At 33.6% G+C, this 17335-nt stretch overlaps 1 protein-coding gene and 1 long non-coding RNA gene across 13 annotated transcripts in view; one reads left to right on the top strand and one right to left on the bottom strand.

Moving 5' to 3' along the window:
• The window catches only part of LOC119632725, a 28829-nt gene extending 11500 nt beyond the window's left edge, over positions 1-17329 (bottom strand). For 4 of the 5 annotated variants that reach the window (XR_005246807.1, XR_005246809.1, XR_005246810.1 and 1 more), the window contains exon 1: positions 16649-17329. This is a non-coding gene — a long non-coding RNA (uncharacterized LOC119632725). Of the gene's footprint in view, positions 1-8205; positions 9532-16648 lie in introns of those variants that run through there. The other variant, XR_005246811.1, reaches the window with a different exon arrangement.
• The window catches only part of LOC119632721 (supervillin), a 297800-nt gene that overhangs the window by 196507 nt on the left and 83958 nt on the right, over positions 1-17335 (top strand). The gene's annotated exons all lie outside the window — the stretch shown is intronic.

The raw sequence follows: 17335 nt of genomic DNA, 5'->3' as shown, positions 1-17335 counted from the left end.
TGTCATGAGCAGCATGAACAGCAGTTATGTAGGAGAGAAAATAAAGCTTGATAATAAACATAAAACGGAAACGAAAACATGAAATTAAAAAAAAAAAAAAAAAAAATCAACTTTAAACTCTTGTTTTACGGCAAAATGATATCATAAACGATAACTTGAAAGGAATATTTTGGAGAGAAGTAATAAAGAAAGTCATCCACTCATTACAAGTAAATTTTATAATATTTTATTTTGTTTTTCTCACATTTATTTACGCACGCATATACGATATACACGCACCTTCAATTATTTATGTTTAGATGGAAATTTTATAAAATATTTATTAGTAACTCTAACGTATGAAAATTGAAGCCTTTAAATAAATAAATGAAAGTTGTCTAGACTTTAAATTAATTGCTTTATGGTACATCATTGCACTCAAACGAGATCACTTTAATTACATTTAAGTAAAGTGCAATTATTGTAAAAAATCACTTTAGTTATTTTTAAATAGAAAATAAATCTTATCATGACTCGATCACTTCTTCTTCGGGATCTTCTGCTCCGCGCTGTGCAAGTCTAAGATGTAATAAAAATAAATAAAAAACAAAAAAGAATTCTTCTACTTAACGCAGAAGGAGAAGAGGGTGTATTAGCTTGGTCTTTACTCGGAATCACTCTTATGCATTATTTACAAAATTCGTGGAATAACTTCCACCATTTGTGTGTTTTTGAACCATAAAATCTTAGAACATGAAAAAAAAAAATAAGAAAGAAAGAAAACAAGTCTTACGCATATTGAAGAAAGTTTTTTTTTCTTTTTCATTAATAAATAAATAAAAAATTAGTTAATTCAATTTCCAGTTCTTAAGTTTAGCTCCATCTTGTATCCTTGATCGGGCGATATTGTTCACCTATTGCAGCGACATTTTCTATATTTCGCGATAGAATAAGAAATGTCTTAGCCATTGAACTCTATACGGCTGGTATATCTATATACCTCTCTCTCCCCTTAAGGGCACGGGCCTAAAAAGCTGACGGCAACCATATTTTAATGGAAACACTACGACCGGCCATCGCCCGCCATTTAGTATACCCTATGCCATCCTAGTATTAATTTTATGACGACTTTTCAAAATAAGGTGCGATACGGAAAGTACGTACTTCCCTTGCACTAAAACATGTCAGAGCACCAAATTTCATCAAAATATCCGTAAAGTTATGATCTGCATGTTCAACACAACAAAAGCAGACGAATAGTTGGACGGAAGGACTGACCAGCTTGGTTCGATTTGCTAGGCTGGAACATAACAAAACTAGACGGATAGTCGGACGGAAGGATAGACAAGCTTAGCTCGATTATCCAGACTCGAAGGTTTGATTTTTTTCTCTTTTTCTAATCATTTTACATATATTTATGGTCGGATTTTGAAATCTAATCCGCGCGGACATTAATTAAAAGCATTTAAGTTTAGTTTGTGATTTCTATCTCAATTTTTGTGGTTAGTACAGTCATTGACATATTGGCTGAACACGATTTAATGGACTCATAGAACTTTGCCTTTTTTTCTTGGTTATACAAACATTGCAAGACCAATTGACAAATCCAAAGATAGTGTTCCTCTTCTCATTCCTCCCGTTAAATAAAATTAACTTCAGTGCTCCGGTCCATCCATCTAGGAGTTTCCGGCTCATAAAGCTTTGCCAGTATAGACCAACTATAAATTCTTTAACTCACTTAGGACCACATGTAAAAATCTGAAGGAGGGGTATAGTCTTATCTCCATATCGGACTGATATCAACGATCTATGCTATCCGGGCCAAGCCGACAACGATACGTGAAATTAATTAGGTGATGTGCCTAGTCGACTAAGCTATTGTCCAATTGAAAATTTGGGTCTTCTTAGTGTCCATTTGCACCCGGATGCTTATGATCTTTAAGCTTCAGAGTGCGACGCAAACATTCTTCCGGTTTTTTGTACCCACCGTCGGAGGACGAGGGGTATATTCATTTTTGTCAAACGTTTGCAACGCCCAGAATGAAGCATCAGAGACCCCACAAAGTATATACTTATATTCTTGATAAGCATCAAATTCTAAATTGATCGACGCTTAGCATATTTCTTTGTCGATCTGTCCGTCTGTGGAATGTCTATTCTAAACATTCTCTTGGCCGCAAAAATAAAACTATCTACTTTGAATTTGGCAGGAACGTTGGAAGTTCTTGCACGCAGGGTGGTATTGAAAATGGCCCAAATCGGTCGAAAGACACGTCCACCGCTTCATGTAAACTGAGAACACCTCTGCTTTTCAAAGGGAATGAAAAATTGGTTTTTCGCTCATACTATACTATAGCAAATAAATGTACAAAAATTTCAACGGATATTCTATGGGCGATGCTGTAGCATTTGTGCATAAAAATGAAAATTATATTGACCACGCCTACCCAATACTATAGTATACCAAAATTTAATTATTTTTCCAATACTCGCAGAAAGAAGTTTCAAAAACCAATTCTTGGCCAGTTTCAAAACTTGAATGTACCTAAATACGTCTGCCTGTTCGTCTGTCCATCTGTCTATTTGCGCAATTTTGCAGTATTTGTGGTAAAGATTCTCCCGTTAGCGAAAATGAAGATATCGCCTACAAATTTGCAAAAGAATAAGGGAATCGACTTAAACCTTTCAAAGGACACGCCTACAACGCCCATAGCCCTCTACGGTAAAAAGATTTATTTTGAAAATAGAAGAAATTAACTGCTTTTTCTCACTTTTTTTTTGTCTTTTTTTGGGGTAAACAGTGATGGGTATAAAAGATTCGGTGCCGACTGAATTTAATTTTCTTACTTGTGTCTCTTTCTCTTCACTTTGTATTCGTTTCCCTTTTATAATGATATATTTTTCTTTTATAGTAAATAGTTTTCTATAGATAGCAACTTACTAATAAAGCCTTTTATATATGCAAGCTCTAGTGCTCTAGTAATAGAACAACTCTCGGATTGTATGCGTAATTTAGCTGAAATTTAAAATTGTAACAGAAAGGAAACGAAATGAAATAAATGATGGGTAAGGGGACGAGAGAAATAAATTTATTATTTTCTTAAGGCAAAAGTTTTCATAATCTGCTATTATTATATATTTGCCTGCCTTTGTCGTGTTCTATAACAAAATATCTATTTTTGGAAATTAAAGAAAAAAGATTCCTTCAAACATACCTCATATACGTTCTATTTACGTTTCCGTGTTATGTTATATTTGCCGCTATATGTATATATATATTGTTCACGCAGTATTGCATATCATTTGCTGCTACTTACTTACAATGCAATATGACGAAAGCATATATAGAGAAAACATAACGTAGACAAAAAGTAGAAAACTTGACATAACATACTGGAAGGTGCTAAAAAAAGAATAAAGATAAAATTAAGGATATGAAGAATAAGGAATGAGAATGAAAATAAAGTATATATGTATACATATTAGATAAGTAAGCTGGAGGAGAGGATTTGCAAACTCTCTAAAGTTTTTAATGTTCTGAAGGCGTACAAGCCCATCCAACATTTTTCAACTTAATGTGACCTGATGTTGAAAATCATATGCATATAAATAATAAGTCATATTGATCGCGGGATGGGGTCGACGCCTATATAAAGGGCAACATTCCTTCGATTGTTGCCAACTCCGCTTACACCTTTTGTGGAGATAGTTCTCCAATTCTTTGCTCGTGATTTTAAAATGAATGAAACATCTGAAGAAATACGCTATGTGATGCCTTTTTACTATAAAAGAGGAATAAAAAGCTGCAAAAAAATAAAACAAATAATAAATAAATAAAATTTGTGAAATGTACAATGGGGAAGGACGCGGAGGAAGATGAAGGTCTCGTTCTGGTCGGTCGGTCCCTGAAAAAATCGATTAAATTTTGCAAGTCGGTCGAGCAAGACCGGCACAGAAAATAGCGTAGGCGCTACACATCAACCAGATGACAATTTGGAAGCATGCTACAAAAGAACCGCGAAGACTTTTCAATATGAAATATGAAATCGATCAAGCGATTTGCCTATCTCTTCAAGAGATCGCTTTAAATAGTTTTTTTCTATTAATAAATTTCATCTGTGCCGTGCCTTTTATGTATGTTGGGTAAAAAATTATTTGTTTCATTCATATAACTTATAATATTTAGATTGAAAACAAACTTATTAAATGATTTTATTATACTTATATATACATATTGAAATGTCACTTCATAGCTGGTTGGGTATTAAGTTTTCGTCTCATACCGTTGTTAAATTTGTTTTTCTAATTGTTTGCCTTATTATCTCTCTGCTTATTTTTTTTATTTTTTTCAACTTCTTTGATAAGTCTTAATATTGATTTGTGTTTATGTGTATGTCGCAAATAAACCAGACGATCTCAATGCTCTTATCTATCTATTTATGAAAGTGCAATAGTCTTCAGTTTGTGTTCTTCTTAGTAGCAGGCTTTTTATGAAGCTTTCATTACATTTTTTTTATTTGTTTTTTATATGCTTTTACTGGTTTTTATTGCTTAATTTTATTATATAATTTAAGCATACTTAAGAGTTAAGTGTTTACCTTATGTACGTAGATATACATTTCATAGATAATTTCTGTTGTAGCTTTTGTTATTCTAAGCGGGCCAGAATAGGCGCTACATTAAAGTTATCACCTCACTTTGATTTCAAAAATTAATTAGGACATATATCAGAATTGGAGGCAATAAAATATTGATTTTTTATATGTTATTTACTAATCGATTCATTCGAATGTTGTAAGCCTTTTATAGGCATAGTTTTTATCAAATATTTTAAAGGCATAGATATGAGCGCAGGATGCTATGTATAAGCATGAGACTGCACCGCATGCTCACTAATAAGTTTTCATCCTCTTAAAGCCTTAAAGCCATAGGATTAAGTTTATACATTAACTGAGCTAACTGCTTCTCCGAAAAATAGATCGTCCAGGCGATGTCCGTGCCCTGCAGATGCGAAACACGATAGTGGTCATAAATGGGTGGGAAAAGCGAAAGCGTTAGAGAGTACGGGAATGGCCGCAGTTTGATCGATTTCTCCTTAATCGATAAGTGTTATGCCTTTACCGACAGCGTGGTCATTATACCTGCGACTAATTATAGTCAATCCGCATTCATATTTGAATCCGTAGTCGGCTATGCGGCATCCCAGTAAAAAGCATTGTATGACGTCACGATTAGATTATGTTAGTTAATCGATCGAGATATATTTTTGTCCTTTGTCCATGTGTCAAATATTTTAAACCCAATTTCGGCCAATATGAACTTTCTAGTCGCAATTCTAACTTGCTCGACTATGAGTCAATAAAAAAAAAAAAAACCAATATTTATATCGGCAAAGTAATAATAACGGGGCGTCCTGATGTATGTGCGATCATAACTTCTTTGTCAATAATGATATTAAAAACTGATTTATGGGCAAAAACTTGCGTACAAAGCAAGCGATAGGGAAACATTAACAATTGCGTTCCAGTGACCTATTTTTAAATCTTATTTTCGAAAAATCCTTATCCAGGATCCCCTAGATTAGAAAACACTAGATCTCTCATTGGCTTTTCCTTTGTAAAAAAATCTTTATAGAATTATTAGGTTGTTTGAAAAGTTATATCGTCTTTTTCGAGCATTTTCGCATTTAAGGTGCCCTGCCTTCATACTGTTGATAACTGATCTCGTAATCCTTCTATGGGTTGGTAAACTTTTGTTTGATTCTGCTTGAATGTTTTCGTTTGATGCCTTATCAAAATTATATAAAGTCGACAGCAGCATTTCCATTTTATTCCGGTGAAAAGTCACGCAAAATTAATATTATAAATGCACGGAACGTCCATGTGCCACAACTGGTTTGCAAAAACTCGTTCCGGCGCTTTTGCATTATGTTCTGAAAGGCGATCAGGAGCCGTTCAAGACAAAATAAACTCATTAATTAGTTGAAGTAAAACGACGAACGAAAACTTGTGAGATCACTGAGAGCGTAAACCTACGGAATTCTATTGTTCTTGATAAAGAAATCAAATTTTCGTTTTCGCCAAAAAAAGCGAAATTTCTTTCCGAATCACTTAATGATTTTGCATTCAGAAAGTGGTCCCATTCTAAACAAATTTTTTTATATGTATTAAGTGTGGCAAAGTATTCCTCTTTCAATATTAAAAATTAGAAATTTTTTTTTCTTTAACGACTCTTTGAAAACAATCCAACATTTATTACCTAAGGAAGTGATCGTAAAAAGCGATCAATCTATCAATTTTGTATTCAACAGAGCCCATTCTTAAGACATGTCCCATGTGTCAATCGCATTACGTTTGATCGAATTGCGATGTGTCATCGGTTGAAGATGGTAATACATGGATAGACATCGAGCAAATTTGATGTAATATACCCTCTACCGCAAGCATGGGATATCTGAAGAGAAAATGTCCATTTCAGTTCGCTTTCATTTGATTAAACATTTGAGAAAGACGGACAGATAAAAAGGCCGATGTCCTCATGCCAGAATTCAATTCTCAATTTGGTCGATCATATATATCGTAATTGTTATTGGCGTGTAGTTAAAGTTATAGTGAATGTTCGATTAAGCCAGGTAAAGCAGTTACCGATGGCACCGCCAAGTGCGGTCACAATCCGTCTCGTCCTTTCTTCGCTTTTTCGCCGCAAAAAAAAAGCAAACAAACTTAACGGAGGGATGAGGCGAATGTCATTGTTGATCGACATATGTGACGAGTAGCCTTATAATGCACTTACATAATTTATATCGCATTAGAATTCAAAACAGAAAAAAATTGTTTTTTTTTTTTTTTTTATATATAAAAGTAAAATTTTAGCATATAGAAGACAAACGCATTAATAATTTAAAGATGAGTAAATAACAAAATTGTACTCAGTTTGTATGAGAAAAATATCTAGAAGGGCGATCAGGGATCTGATTGAATATCGTCCTTAGTTATCTCAAGTAGTGGGCGTATTTTAGAAATTTTTCCAAAACTCTCTACACAATTTTTCCTTCATTTGATTGAAATTTTATTCGTTTTCAATTTCATTTTTTTTTTTTTTCTTTTTTTTCTTTCTTTTACATTAATTTAAACAACGCCATTTAGTTTCCTATCCTAGAGGAGAGAAACCATAAATAGTTTACAGACAGACAGTATTCCGCTTTTAAGTATAAACATTTATTGAAATGCATGTCATTCAAGATGCCAGATAATAAGAAAACTGTATGGAAATCATTTATTGTATAACATAAAACTAGAGCCCACAAAGAGTAATGATATGGAAAAAAGACCGAACGCAGAAGAGCTTCCTTAGTAAAGTCAACGAAACCAAACCAAACTGAAGTAAAAGCGAAACAAAAGCAAAGCATTCATAAGACACCATATCATCGTCATAAGCATCATCATCATCATCATCATCATCATCATCATTATCATCATCATCATTATCATCATACGACGACGATATCTTCTTTTGCATTCATTCGATTCGTATGTTCGTTCGTTCATTCATATATATATATATATATATATGCAGCAACAGTATGCATTCAAATTATATTTCAAGCTAAACTAGGCAGCTGGTCATTTTCTTCTTTCGATAAACCTAAAGGCGGCCTCCTAAACACATGTTGTGTTTGTGTGTGTGTGTCTGTGTGTAAATATGTGTTGATCTCCGTTTGGCGTTATTATTATTTTACAATTCGTTTCATTTCAATATTTGCTAAAGAAACGAAAATGAAATCATTGCTGTGTTTATGCAACTAACTAAAGATTTTCTTCATAATGGGCCAGCAGCAGCATTAGGATGTAAAAACGAAATATAGGCAAACATTGTAAAGCTACTTCAAATCGCATACGAATCGGACCAAAAACTAAAAAAAAAAAAAAAAAAAAAAAAGGCAGGAGCACAATACGCTTTTCGTGTTGTTGCGTGTTATTGTAGCAATTTAATGAAGATTTTTCTTATCTTACATGCGCTTCCCTTTTGTTTTGTTGGCTCTTGCTTCTCGCTCTCGCTCACCCTCTCCCTCTCTCTCTGTCTATGGCAGAATATAAAAAAAAAATAGTCAGAAAAATCATGCAATTTTTTACTTATATTTTTTTTTTTTTTTTTCGCTTTTGCTCGGGGAATGAGGTAATTTTTAGTTTACTTTGTTTCGTTTTTCTTTAATTTGATGTTTTTTTCTTTTTTTTTGCTTTTTTAACACAAAGTTCAAAAACACCAAATGTAAACTTTTGCACAACAATAACAACAAAGTTCATTGTCCTTCGAATTCATAAAAAAACCAACTATACTTTTCACTGTTCGCTCCTATTGTCGTTGTCAAGGCATTTTTTAGTTGGTTGCCTTTGTGTTCTTTGTGTTGTATGCTTATCGTAAGAAAAGTGTCAGACAAACAACAAGTCATTAGCATTGTCATCGGCCTCCTCGGCCCAATCCTAACGAAATCCTTTAAAATAAAAAAATAAATAAATGAAAGAAGAACTGTTTCCTTAGCTTTTCTCCACATATGTTTGCATACGTGTTTATCTGCCCGCAATAGAGTGTAGACAGAGTAGACAGAATACTGTCTAAATGTTAATGTAAATATTTGAAATGTTCTTTCTCCCATGAGAGTACCGTGAGCTGTGTATTATGACAGTTAAATTTCCTGAAAACTTTTGCTAATGTTTGCCTAGTCGTGTAACTGCCTCTCGCATTGACAATGGGTGAGTACGTGCATATACACATATACATATTTATTCTTTTGTAATATATATCCTTTTTCCTTTCGCCGGTTGTCAAAAGTTGGCAACATTTCTTATCATACTGTCGTTGATATACCATCTAATTTAAAGTAATAACGCACATAATAACAATAATAACTAAATGGAAAATATGTGCGGCTTGGAGCGAACCCATTAGTCAGTACGCAACATAGACCTGAGATCCATTAATTCAATGCATCGATTAATTATCTTATCGTATACATATTAAAAGCCTTCCATAAAACTTGCAGGTGGATGTAGAAAGCAAAAATCACATTTGCTAAAATCGCTTTAGTTTTTTTTTTTTTTTTTGATCATTTTTGACCCAAGCCCTTGGTCCGATTTACAGATTTTTAATTTTAAATCTCTTTAAATTGTAAGACTGCCAGGAGGAAAGAGAATAGTTTTTGTAGCGATTTTTTTTTTTTTTTTCGCACTACGCCCAGGATGACCTAAGATAGCCTCCATCTTTTGTAGCACCGAATCGATCGAATCGCACTTCGTCGGTCCGTCCCATGTCTGTGCACATATGTTGACACTCAAAATGCAGATAGCGATTTCCCGCATATATTTTAACGAAATTTTGTACATTGGCGTGTTTTGGCTCATGTTTACAATCGGTCGTTGGTTTTATAACATGTCGTTCAATGAAAAAATTTCCAATTTTCAAAATTTTTCAAAAAAAAAATTCGCTCATTAATCAATTCGCTGGATGAGTGGATGAGTGGATGAGTCAATTTCTCAAGCCCCCTTTCATAAAAATCTGAAAAAATCGGAAAACATGAAGAATAAGTTATGTGATATGAGAAAAAGATTCAATTTTTAATATGAAAGTTATATCAATTTTCGACATGAAGATCACTCCTACCAAATTTAAACCACATAAGTCCTTTTTTTCTAAGACGCCGTCATATGTAAAGATTTTGATGAAAGATGTTTTCTTACATCAAAGTAAAATATCTAATGTTTTGTATTTTATCATGAAAATAAATGGAAATTTCTATCAGGCTAAGTGGCGTAGGGCGGTCAAGTGCCGAACTAGTGTGACTGCAATGGTTTTTCTTGTTTTCCTCGAAATATTTTTAATGTTCAAATATGAAATAAGATCAACAGACAGACAAATGGAATACACGTGGACATATAGACAGACAGACAGACAGACAGGCAAACAGAGTAAGCGGCGTAGCTAAGTCCATTATATTTTTCACGACAATGCCCTCAATATTCGATAATGAGATCTAGATTTCAATTCATTCCAGCCTCTAATCTTCCCGCTGGTCCGTTCGTCCAATGTCGGTCATTGAAACTGTCACAATCGTGAAATAACCCCATACAGGACTATGGAGTAAGTTCAAAAGTATCCGAAGCAAAATAATACAAAAAAAAAAAAGAAGAAATTCTTCCTCTTCTTTCTTTGTTTTCTCCTTAAACTGCTTCAGTAAATGGAGGAAAATGTAAGCGAAAACTTTATTAACTTTTTGCTTACGCAATTAAAGAATTTTGCTTAAAACTTTCATCCATCCGTGATGGAGATAATGTATGAGCATCGGAAAAGTCGATTCTAACCGAATAGTGAGGTTTTCCTTTATATTGAAGATATGTTAATAATAATAATAATAATAATAAAAATTTCATTCTTTTTTTTTTTAATATCACTGTTAAAAGTCTCAATACGATTATAGGCAGCATTTCCTGTCTGATTCAGTTAGGTATGAGATGACAGATGTGAAACATTCAAATTTTCACCTGTTTGCTGCGAATGTTGCGACATCACTCAGCAATAACTGCCGCATATAATTCACTAACTGACATATGTTTCGACTTGTAGTTGCAAAAGGAAAGAAAAAAGACCCAAAAAAATGGACATAAAACCCCCACATAGAACAAGTTGTAACTTGAATATGCTCCTAGCACATGTGTACAGGCAGGCAAGCAAGCAAGCAAGCAAGCAAGAAGGCAAGCAAAGCAGGCAGTAAGGCAGTAAGGCCTCCTAAGTATATTGTGTTGTTATATGTATTGCATATATGTATATATATGTTGCAGATCTTAAATAATATTATAAACACACGGTGTGTCAAGTATAAAATTACATTTTTTCTCATGAAATGCAATGCTTGCATAATATCAAACAACAATTCTGATATGCAACACAATCGAAGCGAATACATAAGACAAGAACTCATTTTATGACAAGTTAATTAACTTTACTTTCCATAAACATAAATATGCATACATACATACATACATACATACATACATACATACATGCATATTATATACGCATCTACACGCGCACTTATGTTTGCATTCAGGACAGAATGTTGTTCGCTTGTAAATCGATTATTAATGGTTTTTGCATAAATTACTTGAGAAGAGTTTACAAGACACGTTGTACATATATTGTAAGCATTTAATAAAGAACCGCAACATATACATTATATATTTACAGAAGATATCAGTCAGTAGAAAGCGAAACAATGAGACAACCATATAGGCAGAGAGACAGAGAAGCAGACAGACAGACAGACAAACAGACAGGCAACAGGCAGGCAGGCAGATTTCCTTAGTATAGCAAAGTGTCAAATTGCTCTACAATCACTTTATCACCGTTGTCATCATGATCAATCAGTATTGTCAACGTTTTTGTGGTCTGCTGATTGGTTTGCCGGTCGATCGTTGGATCGGTGTTTTAGTTCGTTGTGTTTAACTTTATTATACCATGAATTTGAAAATATTTGCATAAACAAGAAAACTCATTAAAAGATAAATTTATGTATATGCGTGCATAAGTGTGTCCATCAAAGCGTGTGCATGTAAATGTATATTGAATATACTCTATACTCTATATATATATAACGAAATGACGGATATATGGAGTAACATAACATAGGCATTAAATGTATTAAATTAGATAGAAATCTCGAATGATTGCTGCCACACATACGGTCATTAAATAAACATTCATAACGATATATAGAAAACAGCACTTGTAGGCTTTAAAATTTCTCTACAAAAATTGTCGCCTTTTGTTTTATCAAAAAATTAAAAATAAACACAAAAAAAAAAGAAAAAAATGTTTAACAAAAAAAGAAAAAGAAATTTTCATTACAATCGCAATAACGATATATATATGACCCGAATACGCCCATTTTGAGCCTCAGTGGTGGCGTGTCTGCAGGCAAAAAAAAAAAAACCTGGTTTTTTCTTCAACCAGTCAAGCAGGCAACAAAGCTTTACGCTACATGTCTTGTACTTCTTATACGGTTCGCTTATAAAGCTACAGTCAAGCATCAAGCACTGGTAACCAGATTCTTTGTTGTTTCTACCTTTTTTTTTTTTTTAAACATGTGCTTTCGATATATGTTGTGTACCGGTAAGCGCCAAAGGCATTTTGCACTTGCGCTGTGGCCTGTCAATGATTGAAAACATGTTTTTTTTTTTTTTGCTTTTTGTTGCATTGTTGGCTGACAATTTTTGTGTGCTTTCTATTATGTGGCAAACTATATCATAGCGAGCGGTATCTTCTGTTTGTAATTTGGTTTGAAAAATATGCAAATGCAGTTGCAGTTGCAGTTGAAATTCTTAGTTCTTAGGAGTATTGACCTCTTACGCGATAAGAACGAAATGTTTGACGAACTTTCAGTATTAATTGTTCATTCAGAAGCTCGTATGTCTTGAAATATTTTTTTGGAGATTCGAAGTGACAGCGAATAAATAATAAATATTATACTTAATAATGGATCCATTGATCTATCTATTCATAGTTGTAATCAATTAGTCGTTATCTGCTGTTTTGTTTCTCTTTTCAAAGCTTTCGCAACCGTCAGCATGTAAATATCTTTTAAAATTCTAGGCAACAGGAAACTAAAAGATAATAAAGTTTTCCCTAACTTGATGATTGCTAATAAATAACTTGGGTTAAGAATGTAATCGAAAACAAAACCACTATATATATATATATATATATATATATGAAACAGCTTTAAAGAAACTTCCAAGATAATTGCAAAATAATTTCGCATCACGTTCTCCATGCTACTACGATCAAGTGGTTTCAAGTGGTTTTCCGTTGCTTTACGCATAGATTCTCTTGTCCGCAAACTAAATTGACCAAAGTAATCCAAACAATCATAGGGTAAGATTAGACGACAACTTTTATTAGCAAGTTGCAACTGTCACCGAAGAATGCCTCTATATAAGCTTTGCTTTCTCTTTGTATTATTCAGCGGTAGGAAGGGTTCTTTGCTTATCCTCATGCTCATCCTTCTGTCCCTGCTTTAATTGACTATTTTACGGAAAATATAAATAGAAAGTTGAACATGGAAGAAATGCATTCTTAGGCTAAAAATAAACACGATTCCATCTTCAAATCAAAGAAAATAAAAATCCATTTCAAAATAACTACATTATTAGCTTGTATACGGCTACTGTACTATTGTATGTTCACGATATTCATTTCGAAACTGATTAAAGCTTGTTATTATTTTTGTAATAATACTTTTGTAACGTGTACCGTTTTCAGTTCATCATAAAGTACATTTCAACGCCAAACTCCCCAATGTTTAAAACTGCGATTTTTTTTTTTAATTACGTGAGGCGTTGATTATCCAAAATTGTCGCGTTCTGAGTCGCATAACTTTTAGAGACAGGTAGGTAGGTGAAAGGTGACAGTGTGTAGCTGCTTGAAAACAAGAGAGAGAGCAAAACATTTTGATATTTTTTACTCCAATCAAAAGTAATAGCGTTTGAAAATAAACAAAGCTTTAAAAAGAATTCGATTATTAGGGAATATGTCTTCGGCCAAAGTAATAACATCTCGCACGCTTGTGAAAAAATTTATGGTGCTTAGAGCGAAGATGCTTTGTCAAAATCAGCTGAACGCAGGATTTTAAGTATGCATAGCGTTCTGATCGACTGACTGCTCAATATGTCTCCGAAGCCAAGTAAATCGCAATCACTTCGTGCGCCTATATATCAAAGCTTCCTGATTCGTTAGTTGCAGTAATGAAGGCGTGTAACCCTTGTCACGTTTATTGTAACAGGTTTTCCTGGCCATGTGTAAATTGATTGTGATGTGTTTTGTAAAATACTGCATAAATCTGTTATGAATTAAAGAGGCATAATTTAACGGCTTGCTGCCTCTAAAACTCTTTTCTACTCTAAAATTATTTAGCGCAAGATGATACCAACAAATTTATTTACTAAAAACTGAAAAAAAAAACTTGAAACAAATTATGACGAATTTTGCATAAATGCCACCAGGAGTAAAAATTTAAAAGTGGTTCATTCACTTTCCAGTCGAGAGCGGTATAACACATCGTTCAATTAAAAGTTCGTAGGACAAGGAGATGATGCGACATTTTGTGCAAAATTCGACCTAAAAGACTGTTACGGAGTCTTGTCCGTGTGATAACTGCTTGCTCTCTCACTCTTTCATTATTTGCAAAGACTCCGGTTAATAGTTTCTTAATATGATATCGCATTCTGTCAAACGTTCGCAAAGCTGAAGCATATACAGAGTTCTGTGTTTTTTAATGAACATGCGCTATACATACCTAAGTAGCTCATACAATTCGGTGTCTGTTGATCGTTCATTTTACATTGAAGTATTCTAAATTTTGTGTTCGCGAAATGTTTCAACAAATTTCATTGAAAAATTTCATACAAAAAAAAATTGGAAAGTTTTTTATCATTAAAAAAAATATTGTCTGAAAGATTAGGACACGTTGCTTGTAAAATTTCGCTTGATCATGACAGTCAAGCATATTTTTTTAAGATATCTGCTTATATGGTATATTGTGAAACGTACCTCGTGCGTCTGCTCTTCCGCTTGCTTCGTTACAGATATTTCCGATGTGCCTGCTTGATCGCCACAATCAATATTTAAGCCGTTTTCTTCTGCATAATCACTATCAATGACGTCATGGGTACTTGATTGATAATCTGCTTCCGATCGGTACACGTCCGTAATTGTACGAAATAAAGTGTCTCATGGCAAGATTACATTTTGATCAGCTTATGGGGAAATTGAACGTCGTCTTTACAACGGACGATGACTGCATAGACTACACTTACTGTTTATTGTAGAAAAATTCAAAATTATTGCTCCGATAACATGCGGATTTAGAACATACTAATCGGAAAAATCAAGAACTGTTCAAATTGTGTGTAAGTTATTTTTTCAAAAACTAGCGCAGAATAACTCATATGTGATATCATATGTGATATGGAAAATTGGATAATATATGTAAAATGTATTCCGTAAGCAAATTAAATTAATAAATATTGTATATAAGTAATAAGTGAATTAGATAAATTACTTACTTCTACAACAAAATATTTTTTTATGTCTACTTTTGTTTTCTTTCATAATGTATGCAGTACAGCGCAGAAAGCTTCAGAAACCCTTTAAAGTATACATGTTCTATGTTGATCAGCGTGAAATTCTGAATTGATTTTTTCATGCCAGTCCGTCTGTGTGGTGTTTGTTGCTGTTACTCTCCTAGTCGTAAAAATGATAGACACATTGGGAGTTTTTACACGTGGGTTGGTATTAAAAATAGGCCAAATTGGTCAAAGCAGAAGCGCGCAGTGGAGCGTAAACTGAACGCAACTTTGTTTTTCTTAACGAAAATTTGTGAGTTTTTTGCTCGTTACTCCGAAATTGTTACAGTTAGAGTTACAGGCTGAAATTTTTTGCATTGACTTTACAAAACACCTTACTCTTTACGTGCTAAAATGGAAAAAATCGGCTATGCCTCACCTTTGGCGATATTTTCTGCTTATTGATCGTAGGGCAAAGGAGACAAAACGTTTAAAACTATTTTGTATATTCCTGAAATGAAGATATATTATCTGCCCAAAAATGGGTTAATTCTAAAATGAGTATGCTACGTACCGCGATCTAGTGGATTAATTTTTTTTTTTAATAATATCAGCGATATGAGTAGCAAATAAAAGGACTTGAGGAGCAGAATGCGGAGAGTCTAGTGGTGGGTGTGCGAGATTCGGGCCTTGACGAATCCAATTTTCTTACATTAATTAGTAATAAAAAAGTTGTTCATATTTGCAATGAAACTTATTGAAGCATTTAAGGAGCAGAAAATGTAGATGTGTCACATCATCAATGGGAAATAAACGATGAAGAGAAAATCAATTATATATGTTGCATACAAACCTTCCGTTTGGTTCTTTTCATACATGCACACTCATATATTTGCATACACTGCGCATATTCACTTAAAAACCCCGCATTGTATGGATTGGATGAAGTTTGACGATAATTGATTCAATGCTTACTGTACAAAATTGCATACAATCTCTTATCTACAAATTTCATCCTTGACTATCCAATATATATGCTTTTGCTTGGCAAACGGTTAAGAGAATGCGACGTCATATTAAGAAACTATTAACAGAATCTTTCCGTAAGTAATAATCTCTTAGCTTAAATTTTAAACCGAGTGTTGGACTGTTCTAATGCCAACTAAAAATCATATGGATTCGTTAATAGCGACGACATCTACATGTCATCATACGCATTGAGTTGAGTGATGTGTTCTGTTTAGTTTCCTCTACAAGGGCAAAAAATTTCGTTTATAGCCGGCAAAGTGCAATCATCGGAAGATCAATATGAGCGAAATGTACTGCCAAATAACTGTACTGTAAATAGCACATAATTCACCAAGAAAATAAGCTTAAAAAAAAAAAAAAAAAAAAAAAAAAAAAAAAAAAAAAAAAAAAAAAATATGAAATGCATGAGTAATTGAAATGAAAAATGAATGCCGAAGGTAACATATATATATACACACATATATTATACACACGTCAATGCAATTTATTGTCTTCGTTTTTTGCCTAATTAATTTTGTTTCACTTACTTAAGCGTTCTTAAATTTTTTCAATGCAATTTAAACCATATTTGGTGTACTTTCAGCAGAACTCTGATGCGTACGTTACGGCAGGCAGCGCGAACAATCTATTATAAGTTTGCAAAGACTTCCTATATCTATCTGATTGAGACGTTAATGAAATTCTCTCTGTGGTTTCATTTCAAAAGATAGCGTACCGGGTACTATAGGATGCTATTAGTTGCGCAATTCAATTTCCGGGTTTCGCATATGGATAGCGGTAATAGCATATAGTTTGAGCATACATTTTTGAAGTCATCTACTTTTTTTTTAAAAGCTTGGACAGCTCCATCTGCTAACAATCATCTCATTGCAAAAATATTTTCTGCAACAAGAAAGATCGCCAGTTTTGTGCGATAAAGAATATCATACGCGGAAAACTTTACTCTTTCTGATTAGTTCGAAGCACAGTGCTGTTGAATAGTTAGACAATGCGTTACGATATTCAAAGTCAGTAGACTTAAATTAAATCGTAGCTATAGAGAGGACCCAAGTCGCCCACCCAGAGCACTCATTACACTGCGGCCACCAAGTTACTATCTGTCGTTCCTCTTTCCTCACTTCTATCTAATTAAAAAAAAAAGAGTAAAATATATTCATGGCGATCCCATTTGCGCTACATTATGATTTGTTCCAACCAAATGAAACCATCAGTAC

The sequence above is a fragment of the Glossina fuscipes genome, unplaced genomic scaffold (genome assembly GCF_014805625.2).
Source record: "Glossina fuscipes isolate IAEA_lab_2018 unplaced genomic scaffold, Yale_Gfus_2 1, whole genome shotgun sequence".
Lineage (NCBI taxonomy): Eukaryota > Metazoa > Arthropoda > Insecta > Diptera > Glossinidae > Glossina > Glossina fuscipes.
The sequence above is the reverse complement of the archived record's forward strand: the minus strand, read 5'-3'. Positions and strand labels throughout refer to the sequence as shown.